Genomic DNA, 27498 nt, shown 5'->3' with positions numbered 1-27498 from the left:
GAGTATTGCAGAGTATTGCAGGGCATTGCAGAGTATTGCAGAGTATTGCAGGGCATTGCAGAGCATTGCAGAGTAGTGCAGAGTATTGCAGGGCATTGCAGGGCATTGCAGAGTATTGCAGAGTATTGCAGGGCATTGCAGAGTATTGTAGAGTATTGCAGGGCATTGCAGAGTATTGCAGAGTATTGCAGAGTATTGCAGGGCATTGCAGAGTATTGCAGAGTATTGCAGAGTATTGCAGGGCATTGCAGAGTATTGCAGAGTATTGCAGAGTATTGCAGGGCATTGCAGAGTATTGCAGGGCATTGTAGAGTATTGCAGAGTATGGAGGGATGGCTGAGCATGGATGGATCCATAGATGTGACTGCAATTGTCACAGAGCAGCGCTGTGGGCACTACAGATCCAGCCCACAGCATTTCTGCCATCCAATCCCTCCCCCTCTCCTCTCACACTTTACCGATCGGTACACAGAGGGGAGGGAGGAACCTGCATCATGACATGACGCCGGTTTGTTTACAAGTGATCGCTCCGTCATTTACGGTATACGGTCGTGATCAGCGCCCATTTACTGTGATCCGTGATGCGCCGGGTCCAGGTCGCGAATGTTCTCAGGTGCGCGCCGAATTCTGGGAGGACGTCACTGTACGCCCTCCCTGAGTTATGCAACCACCCTGTAGCCATTATTCGGCTATGGGCCGGTTGTTAAGTGGTTAAGAAGTGGCTTGCGGGCGTGCGCACCGCGAGCTCGATGAGTGTGATCGCAGGTTCCGCGGACCCGATGTCCATGGGGATACCCCCGATCGTCTCACGGGGAGATGCTGATGTAAACAAGCATTTCCCCATTCTTCCTAGTGATAGGACACTGATCAGCTCTCCCTGTAATCGGGAGCGGTGATCAGTGACGTGTCACACATAGCCCCCCTCCCCCCCACAGTTAGAATCACTCCCCTAGGACACACTTAACCCCTACAGCGCCCCTAGTGTTAACCCCTTCACTGCCAGTTACATTTACACAGTAATCAATGCATTTTTAATCGCACTGATCGCTGTATAAATGTGACTGGTACCAAAATAGCGCCAAAAGTGTCCGATCTGTCCGCCATAATGTCGCAGTCACGATAAAAAAAAAAATCGCTGATCATCGCCATTACTAGTAAAAAAAAAATTATTAATAAAAATGCCATAAAACTATCCCCTACTTTGTAAACGCTATACATTTTGTGCAAACCAATCAAACGCTTATTGCGATTTAAAAAAAAATTTTTTTTACCAAAAATATGTAGAATACGTATCGGCCTAAACTGAGGGAAAAAAATGTTTTTTATATATTTTTTGGGGATATTTATTATAGCAAAAAGTAAAAAATGTGTTTTTTTTTTTTCAAAATTGTCGCTATTTGTTTATAGCGCAAAAAATAAAAACCGCAGAGGTGATCAAATACCACCAAAAGAAAGCTCTATTTGTGGGGAAAAAAGGACGTCAATTTTGTTTGGGAGCCACGTCGCACGACCGCGCAATTGTCAGTTAAAGCGACACAGTGCCGAATCACAAAAATTGCTTTGGTCTTTTGCCAGCCAAATGGTCCGGGGCTGAAGTGGTTAATTTCCATAAATCTGAGAAGTGATTCCCCCACCCCCTTCCCATATAACATTCAATTAGAGAGAGACAGTCTAGAAGCAAACAGCTCCTACCATGCTCTCTTTAACAACCTATTGGTGAAATAAAAACCAAAGCCAATAAAATTAAACATATACAGGTTCCTTAACTAAATACAATAATTTGTTACGTTTTTATTATCACCTGATGGTGGAATGTCGTTACACATATTAGTATCACAAATACCTTTTTCAGTTATTCTACAAAAACAACTAAGAAATGACAAACATTTGTGAACGTTGTTACCCTGACCATGCTGGAATCCATAATAATCGTTAAGTCCATTCACCGATGTCACAGCTCACATTCACCGATCGTAAAACTTCCAAAAAGAGCTCCTTCATTTCCTCTCATCCTCCTTCCTACAGTAAGTTACAATCCCTCAAATATCCCGATTATAACATCCAAGATTGGAGATATACAAGAAGATAGCATTCATATCTCATCTCTCATTATTAGATCTGCTTGACAAATCTCAATCCTGGTGCCAGGGCCGTAGATCGTTTTTTTGTTCTGGGGGGGGGATTTAGCAGCAGGTAATAAGTAAAAGTATTTTTAAATACCACAAATTGTGTCAAATTCATAAAGACAGGTTTTCCCTTTTCCAATGTGTTGCTCATAGTAAGCAATCACATCCTTGATCCTCTTGAGAATTGAGCCGGATTTCTGTTACTTATGAACATTGCCCAGTGAGATTGGTGGTGCACTATAATAGCCAATCTGGGCAGGTGTATAGGGGCACCATCTTGTGGAAGGCAGCACACTCACTGATTTCCATACATACAGAACGTTCCTCCCCACTTTCCAGCTTGAGAATGAAACGCTGCAAAAAAGTGGGTGTGGCCAAATATGATAGTGGGAGGGTCTTAAGGGACACGGTTAAACAAAACCTGGGCTTCCTTGTACCTATAAAATATGCTGAGGCCGACTCTTCCATAATTGCTGTTGTGTTAGTCTATTAGGCCCTGACTGTTCACATGTAGCAATTTGGGATCGTGGGCAGAATTGCTGTGATTCTGCCCGCAATTCCAAATCGCATTGCAGTGGTGGCAAAACGCAGCACATGTGTTTGTGTTCCATTCATTTTTAGTGGCACCAAAACACGGTGTGGTTTTGGATGCTTGTTGTGCAATAAATCCCTCAACAATCACAGCAGAAAAACACCACATTGTGGTGCCAGTAAAAATGAATGGAACACACATAGGCTGCGTTTTGCCACCATTGCAATGTGATTTGGAATTGGGCGCGGTGCAATATTCTGCCCATGATACCAAATCGCTACAGGTGCCTAACAGGCTAACACAATTATGGAAGACTCAATCGCCAACTTTGCCAGCAGTCACCACAATCTCAGATACCAGTAGAATGACAGTAATAAATTCTGCAGTTCTAAGCCAGCCTGAGTAAAGGAGAACACAAGGGAAAGAGGGATTTGGATTTTGTGGGAATTTCAGAGACCTGGTTCAACAGCTCTCATGATTGGCTGGCAAACATTCAAGGGTATACCCTATACCGCAAGGATAGAGAGGGTATAAAAGGGGGAGGGGTATGCCTATATATCAAGAATAATGTACAAGTGAATGTGAGAGATGACATCACTGAGGGGGCTAGGGAGGAGGTGGAATCCTTATGGGTAGAGCTCCAAAGGGATGAAGCTAAGGGGAAAATAATACTGGGAGTATGCTATAGGCCCCCTAACCTGAGGGAGGAAGTGGAGACGGATCTCCTATCACAAATTGGATTAGCAGCAAGGATGGGAAGTGTTATCATAATGGGGGATTTTAATTATCCAGACATAGACTGGGCGGAGGGAACCGCGCATTCATTTAAGGCTCGCCAGTTCCTTAATGTCTTGCAGGACAATTTTATGGGTCAGATGGTAGACACACCAACTAGAAATAAAACATTACTAGATCTACTGATTACCAACAATACAGACCTGATAACAGATGTGGAAATACGGGGCAATTTAGGTAACAACGATCACAGGTCAATTAGTATCATTATAAATCACACAAATAGGAAACATAAAGGGAATACAAAGACACTGAATTTCAAAAGAGCCAACTTCCCTAAACTACAAACCTTGCTAAAAAGCATAAATTGGGATAAAATATTAGGAACAAAGAATACGGAGGAGACATGGGTTTGCTTTAAGAGCATATTAAATAAGGGCATTAGCCAATGTATACCATTGGGTAATAAATTTAAAAGAGCGAACAAAAGTCCTGGATGGCTTAACTCCAATGTAAAAATGCATATAAAAGCAAAGGAGAAGGCCTTCAAAAAATACAAGGTTGAGGGATCATCCTCAGCATTCAGACTTTATAAAGAATGCAACAAGAAATGTAAGGGTGCAATTAGGACAGCTAAGATAGAACATGAAAGACACATAGCGGAGGAGAGCAAAAAAAAATCCCAAGAAATTCTTTAAGTATGTAAATAGTAAAAAAGGGAGGACAGACCATATTGGCCCCATAAAGAATGAGGAAGGACATCTGGTTACAAAGGATGGGGAGATGGCAAAGGTATTGAATTTATTCTTCTCAGTCTTCACGAGGGAATCGGGGGGCTTCAGTAACCAAAACTGCAGTGTTTATCCTCATGACACAACACAGGAAGCACCTACATGGTTAACAGAGGACAGAATTAAAATTAGACTTGAGAAACTTAACATTAATAAATCACCGGGACCAGATGGCTTGCATCCGAGGGTACTTAGGGAACTCAGTCAAGTGATTGCCAGACCGTTGTTCCTAATTTTTACAGATAGTCTACTGACTGGAATGGTGTTATGGAAATGATTAAGAGCTCCAATCGAACCCAAGGTTATCTGCTGCTGTCTCTAATTTGAAAAGTGTTGATATGCATGCATATAAAGGTAAACACTCTGAGACACGCTCAGCGCTATTACTTGTTTCACTTCTAATTTATTCAAGGCGGTGTTAATGTTTTATACACACAAATACGTCATTGCTATGTTAGTCTAATAGGTACATCTCATTGGTTAAGAAGATAAAGAAGATGGAGAATTTTCATAACGAGGTCTGGCTGATCTTTGGTTTTATCTTGTTCCGCGTTCTTTTGATGTGTGGGATGTAGGGGGTACCCGCCATCTTGAGAAAATATAGGAACAGAGCAAACCTGTATACTTATATAATGAGTAAGGAGAAAAATATGTATGCACATAAGAAAATAGACATTTTCAGATTACTATTATTATTATCTACATCACATTCCTTCACAATCCCCCCTAAAATGACTATTTTCTCTTTTCTGTCCCTAATACTAAAGGTCCCACTTTGGCCTGGCCCTTCTCCTCAGCAACTCTTTTTGGCTGTATATAGAATTGGGCAGCAACTGTTCACTTCCCTCCTCGATATAGCTGGAGAGGTGCAGTCAGGCGCTATCTATCCCTAAAACCCTATAGGATTGTGAGATTATGGACAGGGAGTGACTGTAGAGGAGTGAAGGGTTTGTCATCTTCCATCATAAGGAGGTCCTCTTCTTCTTGGTGGAGAAATGTAGGTGTGCTATTGTCTACAGCCTTGTTCATTAACTTTTTACAAAAGGTAGAATACAGCATACAATCAGGGCTAAAAGAACCAGGATTATTAATACCGTTACCCCTATCTGGGCGAGCACCTTCTGCCACCCACTCATCCAGCTAAAATATTGGTCCCATGGGTCTGTGATACCTGAGTTCTTCTTCAACTCCAATGACAGATCTTCTAATTTCTTTATAGCTAGAGTAACCTTACCATTTGGGCCAGTATTATCAGGAATGTATGTGCAGCAAGTTCCTGTTTTTTCTATCATTTTACAGACACCCCCCTTCTCGGCTAACACCATGTCTAAGGCCATCCGATTCTGGAATGTCATGTAGGAAGTGGGGACTAACTGGTCAGCAATTCCCTGGAGGGCATCTTTAGAGTAATTTACAAATCTCTGTTGGTTATAATATGTGTAGTGTCAGGTCACCTAGAGGCTGGGTGACAGATGCACACCGTTGGGATCAGGAGTGCACCGCAAGGTAGTGGACCCTATGGCTGACTGCTGCGGATTGTACCCTGGGAGGTTCAGGAAGCAGGTCTACTGGATCACTGACACAGATCCCACTGGGAGCTAGAGCATAGATTCCCCAGGGCGCGGAGTCTAAGAGCCAGCAGGTGTTCACCAGAGCCTTTAATGGTAAGGATGGACTGCGCTGCAGTCTGGCTCCAGGTCGCGGCCCCCAGGGTCTCACAGCTCACGCTCACGGTAGACTACAGGAGAAGAGGAAGGAGGCAGCAGGCTGGAACAACAAGGAAAGTAAGGTACAAGCCAAGGTCGGTAACAGGAATCAGATGTAGGAAACACAGCAAGTACACACAGAGGCTAACACACAGTGGTTGATCAGCACTGCTGGCTTACAGTGCACAGGTTAATATAGGGTTCCCTGATAGGGCCTGGGGTGGGGCCATACTTAGAGGAGAGGTTACAAAAGCAGTCAGGTGAGGGTCAGCTGGTCTCTAGAGATGAACACATGGAGACAGGTATGCTGATCGACAAACTCTATTGCATAACCATGACATGTAGTTAATCCAATCTACATTCTTGCTGACAGTTGTTATGGGGATCAAAGACTCAAAACCAGCTTTTACCAGATCCCTGGCTTTAAACTCATCAGGGACCCCCCTTGTAACCCTTATGACATATATGTATACATGAGGATCAAAGCTTCCGGAGAGAGCTGTTTGCTTCCTCCTCTGACTGTGTGCTGGGTCAGTGTATGTATCAGGGGTATCTTTGGTTAGGATATGGGGGCTTTCTATTTTCATCTTTTTTGTCTAATGCACTCTGTGGTCGCCCAGTCTGGCCCTGTGTTCCAACCCACTGGCCCCCACAGAAACCACAACTCTGTCCCCAGTAACTGTCTGTGTGGCATACATATATGTCCTTACCGTCAGGGATATCACTGTACCAATGGCATCACCATGAAGGGTCAAACGGACAAGGTACTATGTCACAGTAATCTAAGGTAAAGGTGGTCACATGTGTACCTGAAGAGTTACACTAAAATGTAATTATGTTATCATTTTTGTGATGGCCACCTCCTGGGCCCCTCCCCCTAGATCAAACAGAAAAAGGATATGCAGCGCCCGAAAACACGCTCTCCTGCAGTGATAACCGTGCATTCAGGTGTTCTTCCTGGCCAACTTGACTGAGGTGGCTGTGGTCACCAAAACTTGGAATGGACCATCATAACTTGGCTCAAGGATCTCCAGACAGTAGTTGGTGTGTTCCTGTATCTAATTCAGGATCTGGAATGGAAGAAAACACCTGGACATGCATTCAGGTTAATTCTCGTGATAAAGTGGTTACATAATTAGTCAACACATCAGACTGTAACTGTTGTGGAAAGTAACAACCAAGTCTGGGAGCTGAACCAAACAAAATTTCATAATGGGATAGGGCATTTTTTCCCCCGGGGGGGTGTCTGACACTGAACAGGGCAATGGGCTAACTGTCTGGCCAACTCATGTTAGTCTCTTGGGCCATCTTTAACATCCTGTTTTTAGTGTCCCATTCATCCTTTCTACCTTCCCGCTACTTTGAGGGTGGTATGGGATGTGTAGTGCCAACTGAACCCCCAGTGCTGCCCAAATCTCTTTTGTAAGGGTTGTTGTTAGGGCTGGTCCCTGATCTCTCAATATCACCTCTGGGACCCCAAATCTACATACTATCTCACTCAGTAGTTTCTTAGCTGTGGTCCTGGCAGTCGTGACCACTTCCACTAGGGCGTTTTCAAATCTGTCACTTCTTGGCACTTGAGAATGATCAATTTGCATCCTCTGGAATGGGGTATAGGGCTTTTGCCAGGTGCTTCTTCTGTGCTTCTTCTGTGCATCCTGGGTTACATTTGGTGCAGATAATGCATGATCTGCAGAAGCTGTCGGTCAGTGGAGTAACTCTTGGTGCAACACTTGTTGATAAGAGAGTTCATAAAAGTCTTTGTCAAGTGGGCAGCTCCATGTGCCCATTGCACCACGGCTGGGTACATACTCCTGGGTAGAGAAGGCTTCTTGTTGCACTCGAATAGTCCATTTCTGAGAGTTGTTCCTCTCCGTTTCCAGCTTTCCTTCTTATCCGCACTTGTTGTTTCCTGTAGTTCTTTTAGATAAACTCTGTCCACTGGGAAAGTCTGTAAGGTAAGCACAGGGTGGTCTTCTTCTACCACCCTGCTGTCCACTTCCCGTGGACCACCAGCTGTCTGTTTGGCAGCGGTATTGGCTCGATGATTGCCTTAAGCTTCCTTTGAGTTCATTTTGTCGTGTGCTTTACTCAGAATAGTCACTTGGGTTGTGAGAAGCAAGGCATCAATCAAGTTTTCTCAGGTGTTTCTGCAGCCATCAGGAATCCTCTGTTCTAGATAACACCATAATCATGGGCAATGTTGAAAGCATATCTTGAGTCCATATGAATGTTGGCTCTTTTTCCCTCTGCCCATTTACATGCTGTAGTAAGTGCTTACAGCTCTGCCTCCTGTGCAGACATCACCAGTGGTAAGGCTTCAGCTTGTAGAACAGTGTTTTCAGTGGTGACCGCGTGTCCTGTGTGGTCATGGGGTAACAAGTCAAGACTCTACTCCTCCTCCTTTCCCCCCTCGAGAAGTGGAAGAAGAGTGGTAGGGTTCAGTGTTTGACAACTTAATAGAGTAATGCTGTCCAGTAGGAGGGAACACAGGAGTCTCAAGTGTCTGGTAGTGGACAAGTGTTTCGGCTGGATCTTGGTTGAATATGGCAACAACGTCATGGGGAGCAAGCAGAACGAGGCAGTGTCCGAGGACCAAGTTCAAAGTTTTGTCAAGCAAGGCTTGTGTAGCAAATCCAGCTCGCAGACACAATAGGCCTCCTCTTGCTACCGCATCCAGCCGACAGGAATAATATCCTACGGGGCGTAGGCTTATGCCGTGTGATTGGGTGAGTACACCTGCAGCATGTCCCAGACGTTCGGATACAAAGAGCTTGAGCGTTTTGTCGTAGTCTGGGAGCCCTAGCGCCTGAGATGGCACACTTGAGGGCCTCAAACTTAGATATTTCTTCAGGAGACATCTGGAAGGGGTCTGATTGCAGAGCATCAGTAGGAAGGCTTCTGGAATCCATGCTCTGCACTCGGAAATTAGTCCAAGGAAGGCATGAAGGGATTTCTGACCTTGTGGCAGTGGGATGTCAGAGATTACTTGCACCCTGTCTTCAGTGGGGTGTCGTGTCCCATGGGACAAACAGTGTCCAAGGAAAATGACAGGTGTTGAGCACCACTGCAATTTGGGCTTTGAGGTTCTGCAGCCCTGGTTGGCAAGATAGCACAACAGGCTTTCTGAGGTGACTTCAACAGGGGGTAAGTCAGCTGCACAAAAGGAGAAGGTCATCAACACGTTGGAAGAGAATCACTTCCGGGTGTTCCTCTTGTCATGTGTCAAGGATGATAGCCATAGCTTTTGCAAACTGGCTTGGAAAGTTCTGTGCCCCTTGTGGCACAACTGTTTAGGTATGTTGCCGTTTCTTTCCGTGGATGAATGCGAAAAGGTACCAGCAGGAGGGGTGAGGGTGGACACTGAAGAAAACGTTTGTAAGGTCCACCTCTGTGAGGTATTTTGCAGTCAAAGGCATCCACAGTAGGTACCTGGTTCTCTTTTTAGGATTCTCTTCTTGGGGTTATTGTGTGGTTTCCGGGGCAATGATGCGCCCTCTTTTAGCTTGACTGAAACTGGTGGCACCTTTAAGTGACCGTTGTCTTCCGGTCCTGTGGACCATAGGCACGCAGGGATTCTGTCAAGTACTTCCTGCAGTATTGAACTTGAAGTTTTTTTTTCTTCATTAAGTGTCATCAGGAAAGGCTGAGAACACAAAGCAGATGAGTCTTCTAAAGATAGGGGAGTATGTAACTTCACCCCCCCTTCAGGCATGTCCTGATTGAGACCTGTAGTCCGGGCAACACATCAGCTCCTAGTAGATTCAAGGGACATGTAGAGGACACCATAAATCTGGCAAGCAAAGCAGGAAGTGGACTGGAGCGGGGCACCCCATCCATTCCTACGCAGGAAACATCAATAGTGGAAAGGAAAGAATTATTAGGCAGATTCACCGCCCTCAACACACTTTTGGCTGCACCCCTGTCAATGAGGAAAGTGGTAGGTTTTTCGTCTGGGACATCTTGGGGCTCTGCATTCTTTTCTGAAGTGACCCCGTTTCCCACAGTTGTAACAGATGATCCTTTCCGTGGTATTGAGCAGTGGTGGTGGACTAGTGTAGGCGGGATCTTCGTCATGGGTTACCATGAGGGGCGTTGGTTTTTTACCTTTTTGATTTTCTATACCTCTGGTTACCAACAATAAATCAGACATTTTCATTGAATGGTATTCAGGGCGGGCCACCATCAGGCCTTTTCTGATATCCTCTCTGAGCCCTGAAACAAAAGCAGTTGATAACATGTGTGTGTGTGCCTTTATGAGTCTAGCATGATACTTCTTCACAGACTCCCCTTTATCTTGGGTAATATCTTGGATTGTGGTCTTCTGATCCGTCAACTTCTCCTTTGCCCAGTCGTGGAGTTGTGCACAGAACTCCACGCCTGAGGTGTAGGAAGTGGCACTTGTCAGGCAGGCATCATTGAAGGCCATCTGCATGACTGGCCAAAAGACATATCCTGTTTTGATTTGGCATAGGCTGATCAAGTCTCTCCAGGCAGCTGAGTAAGTTTCTTGTATCTGCACTATCCTGTGGTAGAAGGGAATTGGCTGCTTCTCTGGGTCAGGCAGACTTGTCACTAAGGCCGCTGTTTGTGATAGAGTAAAAGCGACATACATCACTGGTGCCCCTTCTGGTAACCGAGACTGTTGTTGGGGCAGGGTCTGGCAAGAGGCACTGTTCCTTACGGTTGCCAGCATGTGTTTGAGATCCTCTCGGAACTGAGAGTCTGGAGCCGGATTGGGGGTTAAATCAGTGGGTGGCCTTGCTGCCTGCTGTCGGGCTTCCCACTCAGATGCTTCTTCATCATTAACATATCCGGCTTGGGAATGTGATGCTCCCGTATTGGGGAAGACAGGTGTGTGGTATGAACCATCTTGGTTTAAAACAGGGAGGGCTGGGTACAGGCTGTTTAAGCTTACTGGGTGTACCAAGATGGCCGCCGGCAGGAAGTGCACTGGACTGGGTAGAAAGTGAAGGCATGGGTGCACTAAGATGGCCGCCGGGCTGAGTTGTCACAGTGGGTTGTGCTTGGGTGGTGAGAAAGGAGTGGTTGTTAGACGGAGGGCAGTGCTGTCCCTCCCCTCCTTTGTTTCAAGTTCCAACATATCATCAGCTCTGTGATACACATACATAATACAATCGCCATCTTTCTTAACTTCCTTTATCCAATTTTCTTTATCACACAGGATTTTTCTCCCTGTTTCTTTCCGTAACATAACTTTCGCCACTTCTTTCAACTTTGTTAACTATTTCAACATCTTCTTCTCTCCTTCTTTACAATATCACTTTCTGTTTCTCGGCTAACGGCTTGAGAGGGGAATACATACAACCAAGGAGTTAATATTTTTCTCAGCGTTCTTATCAGCAAATTCCTTCGGTGGGGGCTCATAAGACTAATGTACGGTTAATCTCAGAACAAGAACAAACACATCAGGGGTAGTGAGGAGCAACGGCCCGCGACCCAACAGATCCCCCGGGCAGCCCTCCTTCTCTGACTTTCACCAGTCCCCACCCCCTCTCATGTATAGCAAACAATAAACCACAAATACAATCACGACAGGACATTACACCTGCCACTCTTCGAACTGCAAAATTTCAGCAGGCTAAAATAACCACAAGGGCAGACCACCCTGCAAAAATAAACCCGTTTATAGACGCTTGCTACAAGGGAAACAATCTCATGCCAGAGGCCGAAAGCTCATCTGGAGATGAGACTACCCATTCACACATGTAGCACTTCAGGCTGCAAAGCCAGCAGCTGAAATTCCCCTCAAAGGTTCGTTGAACCCAGAGTAACCCGTCTATAACGTTTGCCACACGGGAAACAATCTCATGCCAGAGGCCGAAAGCTCATCTGGCGATGAGACTACCCATTCACACATGTAGCACCCTTAGACTGCTGAGTTTCGTAGCCCAAAGAATGGCAGACAGTGAACAAAAAATACAGTCAGCAGAAACCCATTGGCAGGTTCGTTAAAACAACCTCAGGCGAGGAATTACCTGCCTCTAAGACAGTCTCAGCATACCGACAGAATCCAGCCGTCAACCGAAAGATAAGAGAGTCGTACAGTGGTAAGAATATAAATCAAACTCACCGGTACTGTTAGGGCTGCGCAAACCCCTCTGTCTCATCAATCAGTTAACGCCCGAATGCTTGTTGCGGTATAACTTCGACTGTAGCCTGAGGTCCCGGGTTTCGGCACCATCTGTTATAGAAATGATTAAGAGCTCCAATCGAGCCCAAGGTTATCTGCTGCTGTCTCTAATTTGAAAAGTGTTGATATGCATGCATATAAAAGTAAACACTCTGAGACACGCTCAGCGCTATTACTTGTTTCACTTCTAATTTATTCAAGGCGGTGTTAATGTTTTATACACACAAATACGTCATTGCTATGTTAGTCTAATAGGTACATCTCATTGGTTAAGAAGATAAAGAAGATGGAGAATTTTCATAACGAGGTCTGGCTGATCTTTGGTTTTATCTTGTTCCGCGTTCTTCTGATGTGTGGGATGTAGGGGGTACCCGCCATCTTGAGAAAATATAGGAACAGAGCAAACCTGTATACTTATATAATGAGTAAGGAGAAAAATATGTATGCACATAAGAAAATAGACATTTTCAGATTACTATTATTATTATCTACATCACATTCCTTCACAATGGTACCAGCTGATTGGAGAAAAGCCAATGTAGCACCAATATTTAAAAAGGGCCCAAAAAACATCCCTGGGAATTACAGACCAGTTAGCCTAACATCAATAGTATGTAAACTCTTGGAGGGGATGATAAGGGACTATATACAAGATTTTAGTAATAAGAATGATATCATTAGCAGTAATCAGCATGGATTCATGAAGAATTGTTCTTGCCAAACCAATCTATTAACCTTCTATGAGGAGGTGAGTTGCCATCTAGATAAAGGAAGGCCCGTAGACGTGGTGTATCTGGATTTTGTACAAGCATTTGACACAGTTCCCCATAAACGTTTACTGTACAAAATAAGGTGCGTTGGCATGGACCATAGGGTGATTACATGGATTGAAAACTAGACATGTGCACAGCCAAAAAAATTCGTTCATTTTCGTTTTCGTTTCATTAGTTTATTATTTTTTTCGTTTTTCGGGTCATTCGTTATGATTGCGATTCGTAAATTCGTTCATTCGTAAATGCGTTCATTCGTACATTCGTAATTCGAACATTCGTACATTCGTACATTCGTACATTCGTACATTTGTACATTTGTACATTTGTACATTTGTACATTTGTACATTCGTAAATTCGTACATTCGTAAAATCGTACATTTGTAAATTAGAAAATTCGGAAATTTGTAAATTCGAAGTTTGAAAAACCAAAAACCCCGAAAATTCAAAAATCTGAAATAGTTAATAACTATTAAATTATAGGTATTGTAATTTCCTTTCAAACTTGACTGTCAGTGAACGTAACAAATACAAATTTATCCGAAGTTACGAATTATCCAAAATTAAGGCTGCATTTAAACAAATGGAACGGAACAAATTAATAATAAGTAATAATAATAAAACATTGTTATTATTATTATTGTTATTTATTATTATTAATTCATTATGTTCCATTCCGTTTTTTCGGATCATTCATAACTTCGGATAAATTTGTATGTGTTACGTTCACTAACAGCCAAATTTAAAAGGAAATTACAATACCTATAAATTCAAAGTTACTAGTAATTACTAATAGTTAAGTTATTATTAGTTAACTATTATTTCAGATTTCCGAATTTTCGAATTTACAAATTTACGAATTCACTAATTTACTAATTTACTAATGTACGAATGCACGAATGTAAATTGCGAATGTACGAATGTTTGAATGTACGAATGTACGAATGTAAATTGCGAATGTACGAATGTTCGAATGCCCGAATTTACGAATGTCCAATTTTATCGAATTTACGAATATTCGGAAAAAATTCGTTAAACGGGTTTTCGTTAATTCGGATATTCCCGAATTAACGAATTTGTCGAAATTCGTTAAAAAACGAATTCGTAACGAAACGAATTGCACATGCCTATTGAAAACTGGCTACAAGGGCGAGTTCAGAGGGTGGTGATAAATGGGGAGTACTCGGAATGGTCAGGGGTGGGTAGTGGGGTCCCCCAGGGTTCTGTGCTGGGACCAATCCTATTTAATTTGTTCATAAACGATCTGGAGGATGGGATAAACAGTTCAATCTCTGTATTTGCAGACGATACTAAGCTAAGCAGGGCAATAACTTCTCCACAGGATGTGGAAACCTTGCAAAAAGACCTGAACAAATTAATGGGGGAGGGGCAACTACATGGCAAATGAGGTTCAATGTAGAAAAATGTAAAATAATGCATTTGGGTGGAAAAAATCTGAATGCAATCTATAGACTGGGGGGAGAACCTCTGGGGGGATCTAGGATGGAAAAGGACCTGGGGGTCCCCCCCCCCTTTTTTTTTGTTTTTGTTTTTGTTCCTCTTCCCTTTCTCTCTTCTCTTTCTCTTTGCTCTTTCTCTTTCCCTTTTTCTCTCTCCTTATTCTCTTTTATCCCAGATCGACACTTAGTTCTCATTCTGTCAGGATACATTGTACTCTAGATGATGAACTTATTTAAGTGACTGATCCCTGCCCTTCCCGCAGTCCAACCGGGGGGGGTGGGACAATAGAAATGAAGATCCTCCACCTACTTACGCTTAATGACAATTTTAAGTTTCAGTAATGTTCACTTATTTTCAGCTAGGAACTTTCTGTTGTATCGTGACATATATGCTCTTTATATGATTCTGTTAAATGATGTGTTGTGACAATACCTTTGTTCTGTATGTCTTGCCTTATTTTTTTTGAAATAAAAAACTTTTTGTGGAAAAGGAAAAGGACCTGGGGGTCCTAGTAGATGATAGGCTCAGCAATGACATGCAATGCCAAGCTGCTGCTAATAAAGCAAACAGAATATTGGCATTAAAAAGGGATCAACTCCAGAGATAAAATGATAATTCTCCCGCTCTACAAGACTCTGGTCCGGCCGCACCTGGAGTATGCTGTCCAGTTCTGGGCACCAGTCCTCAGGAAGGATGTACTGGAAATGGAGCGACTACAAAGAAGGGCAACAAAGCTAATAAAGGGTCTGGAGGATCTTAGTTATGAGGAAAGGTTGTGAGCTCTGAACTTATTCTCTCTGAAGAGACGCTTGAGAGGGGATATGATTTCAATTTACAAATACCGGACTGGTGACCCCACAATATATAAATACCGGACTGGTGACCCCACAATATACAAATACCGGACTGGTGACCCCACAATATACAAATACCGGACTGGTGACCCCACAATATACAAATACCGGACTGGTGACCCCACAATATACAAATACCGGACTGGTGACCCCACAATATATAAATACCGGACTGGTGACCCCACAATATATAAATACCGGACTGGTGACCCCACAATATACAAATACCGGACTGGTGACCCCACAATATATAAATACCGGACTGGTGACCCCACAATATATAAATACCGGACTGGTGACCCCACATTATACAAATACCGGACTGGTGACCCCACAATATATAAATACCGGACTGGTGACCCCACAATATACAAATACCGGACTGGTGACCCCACAATATACAAATACCGGACTGGTGACCCCACAATATATAAATACCGGACTGGTGACCCCACAATATATAAATACCGGACTGGTGACCCCACATTATACAAATACCGGACTGGTGACCCCACAATATATAAATACCGGACTGGTGACCCCACAATATATAAATACCGGACTGGTGACCCCACAATATACAAATACCGGACTGGTGACCCCACAATATACAAATACCGGACTGGTGACCCCACAATATATAAATACCGGACTGGTGACCCCACAATATATAAATACCGGACTGGTGACCCCACATTATACAAATACCGGACTGGTGACCCCACAATATATAAATACCGGACTGGTGACCCCACAATATACAAATACCGGACTGGTGACCCCACAATATACAAATACCGGACTGGTGACCCCACAATATATAAATACCGGACTGGTGACCCCACAATATATAAATACCGGACTGGTGACCCCACATTATACAAATACCGGACTGGTGACCCCACAATATACAAATACCGGACTGGTGACCCCACAATATATAAATACCGGACTGGTGACCCCACAATATACAAATACCGGACTGGTGACCCCACAATATACAAATACCGGACTGGTGACCCCACAATATATAAATACCGGACTGGTGACCCCACAATATATAAATACCGGACTGGTGACCCCACAATATATAAATACCGGACTGGTGACCTCACAATATATAAATACCGGACTGGTGACCCCACAATATATAAATACCGGACTGGTGACCCCACAATATATAAATACCGCACTGGTGACCTCACAATATATAAATACCGGACTGGTGACCCCACAATAGGGATAAAACTTTTTCGCAGAAGAGAGTTTAATAAGACTTGGGGCCACTCATTACAATTAGAAGAAAAGAGGTTTAACCTTAAACTATGTAGAGGGTTCTTTACTGTAAGAGCGGCAAGGATGTGGAATTCCCTTCCACAGGCGGTGGTCTCAGCGGGGAGCATTGATAGCTTCAAGAAACTATTAGATAATCACCTGAATGACCACAACATACAGAGATATACAATGTAATACTGACATATAATCACACACATAGGTTGGACTTGATGGACTTGTGTCTTTTTTCAACTTCACCTACTATGTATATGTAACTATGTAACACAGAGTGGCACATAATTGTGAAGTGGAAGGAAAATGACAAATGATACAAATGAAGACAAATGAAATAAATATGTGAAAAGTGTGGGGGAGGGGCATTTGTATTCAGCCCCCTTTACTCTGATACCCCTAACTAAAATCTAGTAGAACCAATTGCCTTCAGAAGTCACCTAATTAGTAAATAGAGTCCACCTGTGTGTCATTTAGTATAAAATATTTGTATGTAAAGTATTTATATCTCAGTATAAATACAGTTGTTCTGTGAAGCCCTCAGAGGTTTGTTAGAGAACCTTAGTGAACAAACAGCATCATGAAGGCCAAGGAACACACCAGACAGGTCAGGGATAAAGTTGTGGAGAAGTATAAAGCAGGGTTAGGTTATAAAAAGATCTCCCAAGCTTTGATCATCTCACGGAGCTCTGTTCAATCCATCATCGGAAAATGGAAAGAGTATGGCACAACTGCAAACCTACCAAGACATGGCCGTCCACCTAAACTGACCGGCCGGGCAAGGAGAGCATTCATCAGAGAAGAGCCAAGAGGTCCATGGTAACTCTGGAGGAGCTGCAGAGATCCACAGCTCAGGTGGGAGAATCTGTCCACAGGACAACTATTAGTCGTGTTCTCCACTAGGGATGAGCCGAACACCCCCCGGTTCGGTTCGCACCAGAACCTGCGAACGGACCGAAAGTTCGCACGAACGTTAGAACCCCATTGACGTCTATGGGACTCGAATGTTCGAAATCAAAAGTGCTCATTTTAAAGGCTAATTTGCATGGTATTGTCCTAAAAAGGGTTTGGGGACCCGGGTCCTACCCCAGGGGACATGTATCAATGCAAAAAAAAACTTTTAAAAACGGCCGTTTTTTCGGGAGCAGTGATTTTAATGATGCTTAAAGTAAAAAAAAAAAAGTGAAATATTCCTTTAAATATCGTACCTGGGGGTGTCTATAGTATGCCTGTAAAGTGACGCGTGTTTCCCGTGTTTAGAACAGTCCCTGCACCAAATGTCATTTTTAAAGGAAAAAATCTCATTTAAAACTGCTTGCGGGTTTAATGTAATGTCGGGTCCTGGCAATATGGATGAAAATCAGTGAGACAAACGGCATGGGTACCCCCCAGTCCATTACCAGGCCCTTTGGGTCTTGTATGGATATTAAGGGGAACCCCGCACCCAAATTAAAATAAGGAAAGGTGTGGGGCCACCAGGCCCTATATACTCTGAACAGCAGTATACAGGCTGTAGGTTTGTTGTTAAGTAGAATCTCTTTGTAATTTTGAACGGGTACATTTTTAACGTGTTTAGCTCCAGCCAAAAAATCTTTTTTAAGCTTTTTGGAAAACATAGGGAAGGGTTATCACCCCTGTGACATTTGTTTTGCTGTCTTTCCTCCTCTTCAGAAGATTTCACCTCACTTTTTGTCCCAATGGATTAGAAAGCATCAGTGGAAAGGAGAAATGTTTTTCCCATATTAACTCTTACAGGAGAGAATTTCCCTTCCTAGGGGTAGATTTCATCTCACTTCCTGTTGTCTCCTTCCGTTTGCAAGTAGGAGTCGTTTGTAAGTTAGTTGTTTGAAAGTAGGGTCCTGCCCTATATACTCAGCAGAAATTTGGGCCTTAGGTGTTGCTGTGGCCACAACACTGTAAGCCCTCACAGGGCTCTGCTGTGAAATATTAGATCAAAAATTGTAATTACACGCCCCTGTTAAACAAGGGCTGAAAAATTGGGCCTTAGGCACTGGTGCTGGTGCCACAACACTGCAACCCCTCACAGACACTCTAGTTGGAATGCAGGAACGAGCCCTGCTGCAAAGTATTGCATCAAAAATTGTAATTACACGCCCCTGTTAAACAAGGGCTGAAAAATTGGGCCTTAGGCACTGGTGCCACAACACTGCAACCCCTCACAGACACTCTAGTTGGAATGCAGGAACGAGCCCTGCTGCAAAGTATTACATCAAAAATCGTAATTACAAGCCCCTGTTAAACAGGGGCTGAAAAATTGTGCCTTAGGCACTGGTGGTGGCGCCCAGAACCAAAAATGCTCTTACAAGCTATCAGCGTGATGATTGAGGAGGAAGAGGATAATTACTCAGGAATAGTCACTCAGCATCAGCATAGGCAGTCTTTGAAGGGATCTGAGATTTCAAAAAAAATTATTCGGTTACATCAGCATCAGGTGCTTGGTAGCTGGTGGTGATCCAAGACTCATTCATTTTTATGAAGGTCAGTCGATCGACCGAGTCAGTGGACAGACGCACCCTGTGATCGGTTACCACGCCTCCAGCAGCACTGAATGTGCGTTCCGAAAGAACGCTGGATGCAGGACAGGCCAGTAGCTCAATTGCATACTGTGCAAGCTCTGGCCAGTGATCCATCCTCAAGACCCAGTAACCCAGAGGATTTTCGGTGGGAAAGGTGTCCAAGTCTGATCTTGCCCCTAGGTATTCCTGCACCATGTAAAACAGACGCTGGCGATGGTTGCTGGAACCGATCATACCTTGGGGCTGCGGACCAAAAAATTGTCTGAACGCATCGGTCAGACGGCCACCTTCTCCACCGCTCCTTCTTTGACTGACCGAAGCCTCAGCAACACGTTGTCCAGAAACAGGAGTTTGTAACCTCCCAGTCTCTGGGAACGCGTTGCACAGACCTTTCTGCAAGGCCTCCCGAAGATGTTTCATCCTCTGCTCCCTCTGCGATGGCAAGATAAGGTCCGCAACCTTACCCTTGTAACGTGGATCAAGGAGGGTTGCCAGCCAGTATTGGTCCTTCTCCTTGATACCACGAATACGAGGATCCTTACGCAGGCTTTGCAGGATCAGGGAGGCCATGCAGCGTAGGTTTGCTGAGGCATTCGGTCCGGAGTCCTCTGGGTCACTAAGGACGACATGGTCCGCAGCCACCTCCTCCCAGCCACGTACAAGTCCATGTGTTTCTTGGGACTGATCCCTTAAAGACTGCTGCTGATGCTGAGTGCCAGGCTCCACCTCCATACTGACACAATCTTCCTCCTCCTCCTCCTCCTCCTCCTCCTCCTCCTCTTCCTCCTCGTCCTCTTCCTGTGTGATCGGCGGGCACGCAGGAACACTGTCTGGATAAAGGGGGCCTTGAGAGCTAAGGAAGTCCTCCTCTTCCTGCCTCTGTTCTGCCTCAAGTGCCCTGTCCATTATTCCACGCAGCGTGTGCTCCAACAGGTGGACAAGGGGGACAGTGTCACTGATGCATGCACTGTCACTGCTCACCATCCTCGTGGCCTCCTCAAATGGTGACAGGACAGTGCATGCATCCCCGATCATGGCCCACTGGCGTGGGGAAAAAAAACCAAGCTCCCCTGACCCTGTCCTGGTGCCATAGTCGCACAGGTACTCATTGATGGCCCTCTGCTGCGTGTGCAGCCGCTGCAGCATGGCCAACGTTGAGTTCCACCTGGTGGGCATGTCACAGATTAGGCGGTTCTTGGGCAGGTTAAACTCCTTTTGGAGGTCCGTCAGCCGAGCACTGGCATTATATGACCGGCGGAAATGCACACAGACTTTCCTGGCCTGCCTCAGGACATCCTGTAAGCCCGGGTACCTGCCCAAGAACCGCTGCACCACCAAGTTAAGGACGTGAGCCAAACAGGGCACATGGGTCATTTGTCCCTGTCGGAGGGCAGAGAGGAGGTCGGTGCCATTGTCGCAAACCACCATTCCTGCCTTAAGTTGGCGTGGCGTCAACCACCTCTGAACCTGCCCCTGCAGAGCTGACAGAACCTCTGCCCCAGTGTGGCTCCTGTCCCCCAAGCACACCAGCTCAAGCACCGCATGGCATCTTTTGGCCTGCGTACTTGCGTAGCCCCTTGAACGACTACGGAGCACCGCTGGTTCCGAGGAAGAGGCCATGGAGGAAGAAGAAGAGGAGGGGGTGGAGGAGAGAGGTGTGTCACAATCATTAGCATTTTGGAGGCGTGGTGGCGGAACAACCTCCAACACTACTGCACCTTGTCCTGCATCCTTCCCAGCTGCCAGCAGAGTCACCCAATGCGCCGTGAAACTTAGGTAACGTCCCTGTCCATGCCTGCTGGACCATGAGTCAGCGGTAATATGCACCTTACCGCTGACCGCCCTGTCCAGCGAGGCATGGACATTGCCTTCCACATGCTGGTAGAGAGCCGGAATCGCCTTCCGTGAGAAAAAGTGGCGTTTGGGTACCTGCCACTGAGGAACTGCACATTCCACAAACTCACGGAAGGGGGCAGAGTCTACCAACTGAAAAGGCAGCAGTTGAAGTGCTAGCAATTTTGCCAAGCTAGCATTCAACCGCTGGGCATGTGGATGGCTGGGAGCAAACTTCTTTCGGCGGTGCAGCAGCTGGGGCAGGGAAATTTGCCTGGTACAATCTGACGTCGGTGTACCAAAATCAGATTGCCCACAAGTACGTGGCTGTGACACACCTAATTCTACACCTTCATTCCTCTCAGTGCAGGTCTCAGAGAGGACTGAAGGTCTAGTGGGGTTGGAAATCTCAGCTGATGAGGAGCAAGCAGAGGTCCTCTTTGTTCTTTGGTGTGGGTCTTTTAGATACGCTTGCCAACGAACTGCATGGCAGGTCAACATATGTCTGGTCAAGCATGTGGTACCCAAGCGGGAGATGTTTTGGCCACGCGAGATACGCTTGAGACATATGTTGCAAATAGCAGCGGTGCGATCTGATGCACTCGTCTCAAAAAAGGCCCACACCAAAGAACTTTTTGAATAACGCGCAGAGACTGCAGCGCCCTGCACATGTGGAGCTTTGGGGTGTGATGCAGTCAATGTGCTGCCCTTAGGCTGGCCCCTGGAGGGCATCCTGCCTCGTTGGTGATGTGCCGCCTCCTCCTCCTCCTCCTCTTCTCTCCTATCAGGCACCCACATTGAGTCAGTGACCTCATCATCCCCTCCCTCCTCATCACTGGAGCAAACCTGGCAGTATGCTGCAGCAGGGGGAGCATGACTGCCAGATTGCTGTCCTTCTTGGGCACCCCCTCTGTCCGTGCTCGTGTTACTGCCTTCATCGAGCTCAGTATCATCATCAGAGCCTTCCAAACGCTGGGCATCCTCCTGGAGCATGTACCCAACACTGTGGTCAAACAGTTCGAGGGACTCCTCAGGAGGACATGGTGGGGCTAGGGAAGGAGTCACTGATGACACTGAGCCGAGGGAAGAGGCCGCTGCTTTGCCAGACAAAGTACCCTGGGCATGGGTGAGAGAGGATGAGGAGGATGAGGACGGCTTGGTCATCCACTCGACCAAGTCTTCCGCATGTTGCGGCTCAACATGGCCAGCTGCCGAAAAAAAGGCCAAGCGTGTCCCATGGCCACGTGCTGATGAGGATGCACCGTCTCCACGACCAGCACTAGACACAGAGCCTGCTTGCCCTCTCTTATTGGCTTGTGACTGTCTGCCTCTTCTTCTTGGCCTTCCAGACATACTAATGGCCTGTAGCTGCACTAAGCTGGGATATATATATATATATATATATGTACTGATACTGCAGCTAGCAAAATCAACTGCCTGCCTGTAGTATGAGAACACCACCAACCTTCTACAGGTAGCTTTAGCTGAACACTGTGAGCAGGACGCACCCCACTAGCTTGTAGGTTTAGCTGAACACTGTGAGCAGGACGCACCCCACTAGCTTGTAGGTTTAGCTGAACACTGTGAGCAGGACGCACCCCACTAACTTGTAGGTTTAGCAGAACACTGTGAGCAAGACGCACTGCACTAACTGTAAATAGTCTAGCTGCCTGACTGTGGTACTAATAGGATCAAAAGAACACCAGCAATTTTATTTAAAATACTGTAACAAGACAAGCCTGCCTGTCAGTAAGAAGATAACAGGAACGGATCTAGCTGAACACTGTGAGCAGGACGCACCCCACTAGCTTGTAGGTTTAGCTGAACACTGTGAGGTGGACGCACCCCACTAACTTGTAGGTTTAGCAGAACACTGTGAGGTGGACGCACCCCACTAACTTGTAGGTTTAGCAGAACACTGTGAGCAGGACGCATTGCACTAACTGTAAATAGTCTAGCTGCCTGACTGTGGTACTAATAGGATCAAAAGAACACCAGTAATTTTCTTCAAAATACTGTAACAAGACAAGCCTGCCTGTCAGTAAGAAGATAACAGGAACGGATCTAGCTGAACACTGTGAGCAGGACGCACCCCACTAACTTGTAGGTTTAGCTGAACACTGTGAGCAGGACGCACCGCACTAAATGTAAATAGTCTAGAAGATAACAGGAACGGATCTAGCTAAACTGAATACAGTGTATATATATATATATATATATATATATATGCAACACCTGGGATGCATATATATACACAATACACTTTAAGTGCAGCTAACTGACTGACTGTCCTGCCTAATCTAGCTAACTCAAATGAAATGACACTGTCTCTCTCTCTCTCTCTCTAAGCACACCGGAACACACTGCACAGGGCCGCCGTGCAGGTGGCCTTATATAGTGTGGGGCGTGTACTAAATCCCCTGAGACATAATTGGCCAAAGCCTCCTTGGCTTTGGCCCATTATGGCTCTCTGTTAAGGCGGCGCTGTGATTGGCCAAGCATGCGGGTCATAGTGCATGCTTGGCCAATCATCAGCAAGCAATGCACTGCGATGCCGCAGTGAATTATGGGCCGTGACGCGCCACACGAATTTGGCGCGAACGGCCCATATCGTTCGCAATTCGGCGAACGATCGAACAGCCGATGTTCAAGTCGAACATGGGTTCGACTCGAACACGAAGCTCATCCCTATTCTCCACAAATCTGCCCTTTATGGAAGAGTGACAAGAAGAAAGACATTGGTGAAAGAAAGTCATAAGAAGTCCCTGAAGAATTGTATCAATCTGAAATTCTTTGGAGATGCTGAGATCTTTATGTACATCAGATAAAAGTTCCAGAACAAATTATTAATAGAAATGTAAAGTCCTTCATCAGAGAATGCTGATTAATCTGATAATCCAATGCGATTCCTCCAGTCATCGAATGTGCAAAGAAATCTCATACAATGTCGTTTAAAAATCTATTGTATCTACAGATTTGATTAGTAATGAATTTATTTACCTGGAAGTAGAAAGACGATGGACAAACCGCCGTACAAAACTAGAGATTTACTTCAGATTGGAACTCAATAAAACATCGAATCCCAAACTCTATCTACAATCTGGAACTTTGTGTGTCATTCCAGACTGATGAGGTCTACCACATGGGGGCGCTCAAGTCTGGCTTTCCCTTCTACAGAAATATAATTCCAGAGACAGGAAATCATTTCTCCAAATTGTTTCCAGAGACATCGAGCTGGGAAGCAGCAAAAAAAACAAGCGGAGACAGAGACACGGAGACGGACAGAGCGCAGACACGGAGACGGACAGAGCGCAGACACGGAGACGGACAGAGCGCAGACACGGAGACGGACAGAGCGCAGACACGGAGACAGACGGAGCGCAGACACGGAGACAGACAGAGCGCAGACACGGAGACGGACAGAGCGCAGACACGGAGACAAAGCGCAGACACAGAGACAGACAGAGCGCAGACACAGAGACGGACAGAGCGCAGACACGGAGACGGACAGAACGCAGACACGGAGACGGACAGAACGCAGACACGGAGACAGACGGAGCGCAGACACGGAGACGGACAGAGCGCAGACACGGAGACAAAGCGCAGACACGGAGACAGAGCGCAGACACGGAAACAGAGCGCAGACACGGAGACAGAGCGCAGACACGGAGACAGAGCGCAGACACGGTGACAGAGCGCAGACACTGAGACAGACAGAGCGCAGACACGGAGACAAAGCGCAGACACAGAGACAGACAAAGCGCAGACACGGAGACAGACAAAGCGCAGACACGGAGACAGACAAAGCGCAGACACGGAGACAGACAGAGCGCAGACACAGAGATAGAGCGCAGACACGGAGACAGACAAAGCGCAGACACGGAGACAGACAAAGCGCAGACACGGAGACAGACAAAGCGCAGACACGGAGACAGACAAAGCGCAGACACAGAGACAGACAGAGCGCAGACACAGAGACAGACAGAGCGCAGAGACAGACAGAGCGCAGACACAGAGACAGACAGAGCGCAGACACAGAGACAGACAGAGCGCAGACAAGGAGACAGACAAAGCGCAGACACGGAGACAGACAAAGCGCAGACACGGAGACAGACAAAGCGCAGACACGGAGACAGACAAAGCGCAGACACGGAGACAGACAGAGCGCAGACACGGAGACAGACAGAGCGCAGACACGGAGACAGACAGAGCGCAGACACGGAGACAGACAGAGCGCAGACACGGTGACAGACAGAGCCCAGACAGAGACATGGCGATGGACAGAGCGCAAACACGGAGACAGAGAGCGCAGACACGGAGACAAAGAGTGCAGACACGGAGACAGAGAGCGCAGACACGGAGACAGACAGAGCGCAGACACGGAGACAGACAGAGCGCAGACACGGAGACAGACAGAGCGCAGACACGGAGACAGACAGAGCGCAGACACGGAGACAGACAGAGCGCAGACACGGAGACAGACAGAGCGCAGACACGGAGACAGACAGAGCGCAGACACAGAGACAGAGCGCAGACACGGAGACGAACAGAGCACAGACACGGTGACAGACAGAGCCCAGACAGAGACATGGCGATGGACAGAGCGCAGACACGGAGACAGAGCGCAGACACCGAGACAGACAGAGCGCAGACACGGAGACAGACAGAGCGCAGACACAGAGACAGAGCGCAGACACGGAGACAGACAAAGCGCAGACACAGAGACAGACAAAGCGCAGACACGGAGACAGACAAAGCGCAGACACGGAGACAGACAAAGCGCAGACACGGAGACAGACAGAGCGCAGACACGGAGACACGGAGACGAACAGAGCGCAGACACGGAGACGAACAGAGCGCAGACACGGAGACAGACAGAGCCCAGACAGAGACATGGCGATGGACAGAGCACAGACACGGAGACGAACAGAGCGCAGACACGGTGACAGACAGAGCCCAGACACGGAGACGAACAGAGCGCAGACACGGTGACAGACAGAGCCCAGACACGGTGACAGACAGAGCCCAGACACGGTGACAGACAGAGCCCAGACACGGTGACAGACAGAGCCCAGACACGGTGACAGACAGAGCCCAGATACGGTGACAGACAGAGCCCAGACACGGTGACAGACAGAGCCCAGACAGAGACATGGCGATGGACAGAGCGCAGACACGGAGACAGAGCGCAGACACGGAGACAGACAGAGCGCAGACACGGAGACAGACAGAGCGCAGACACGGAGACAGACAGAGCACAGACACAGAGATAGAGCGCAGACACAGAGAAAGAGCGCAGACACAGAGAAAGAGCGCAGACACAGAGAAAGAGCGCAGACACAGAGAAAGAGCGCAGACACGGAGACAGACGGAGCGCAGACACGGAGACAGACGGAGCGCAGACACGGAGACAGACGGAGCGCAGACACGGAGACAGACGGAGCGCAGACACGGAGACAGACGGAGCGCAGACACGGAGACAGACGGAGCGCAGACACGGAGACAGACGGAGCGCAGACACGGAGACAGACGGAGCGCAGACACGGAGACAGACAGAGCCCAGACAGAGACATGGCGATGGACAGAGTGCAGACACGGAGACAGAGCGCAGAAACGGAGACAGACAGAGCGCAGAAACGGAGACAGACAGAGCGCAGACACGGAGACAGACAGAGCGCAGACACGGAGACAATCAGAGACATGGCGATGGACAGAGCGCAGACACGGAGACAGACAGAGCGCAGACACGGAGACAGACAGAGCGCAGACACAGAGACAGACAGAGCGCAGACACAGAGACAGACAGAGCGCAGACACAGAGACAGACAGAGCGCAGACACGGAGACAGACAGAGCGCAGACACGGAGACAGACAGAGCCCAGACAGAGACATGGCGACGGACAGAGCCCAGACAGAGACATGGCGATGGACAGAGCGCAGACACGGAGACAGACAGAGCGCAGACACGGAGACAGACTGAGCGCAGACACGGAGACAGACAGAGCGCAGACACGGAGACAGACAGAGCGCAGACACGGAGACAGACAGAGCGCAGACACGGAGACAGACAGAGCGCAGACACGGTGACAGACAGAGCGCAGACACGGAGACAGACAGAGCGCAGACACGGAGAGAGACAGAGCGCAGACACGGAGACAGACAGAATGCAGACACGGAGACAGAGCGCAGACACGGAGACGAACAGAGCGCAGACACGGTGACAGACAGAGCCCAGACAGAGACATGGCGATGGACAGAGCGCAGACACGGAGACAGACAGAGCGCAGACACGGAGACAGACAGAGCGCAGACACGGAGACAGACAGAGCGCAGACACGGAGACAGACAGAGCGCAGACACGGTGACAGACAGAGCCCAGACAGAGACATGGCGATGGACAGAGTGCAGACACGGAGACAGAGCGCAGAAACGGAGACAGACAGAGCGCAGAAACGGAGACAGACAGAGCGCAGACACGGAGACAGACAGAGCGCAGACACGGAGACAATCAGAGACATGGCGATGGACAGAGCGCAGACACGGAGACAGACAGAGCGCAGACACGGAGACAGACAGAGCGCAGACACAGAGACAGACAGAGCGCAGACACAGAGACAGACAGAGCGCAGACACAGAGACAGACAGAGCGCAGACACGGAGACAGACAGAGCGCAGACACGGAGACAGACAGAGCGCAGACACGGAGACAGA

This window comes from Aquarana catesbeiana, linkage group LG06, assembly GCF_042186555.1.
Source record: "Aquarana catesbeiana isolate 2022-GZ linkage group LG06, ASM4218655v1, whole genome shotgun sequence".
Taxonomy (NCBI): domain Eukaryota; kingdom Metazoa; phylum Chordata; class Amphibia; order Anura; family Ranidae; genus Aquarana; species Aquarana catesbeiana.
This window is presented reverse-complemented; position numbering follows the sequence as displayed.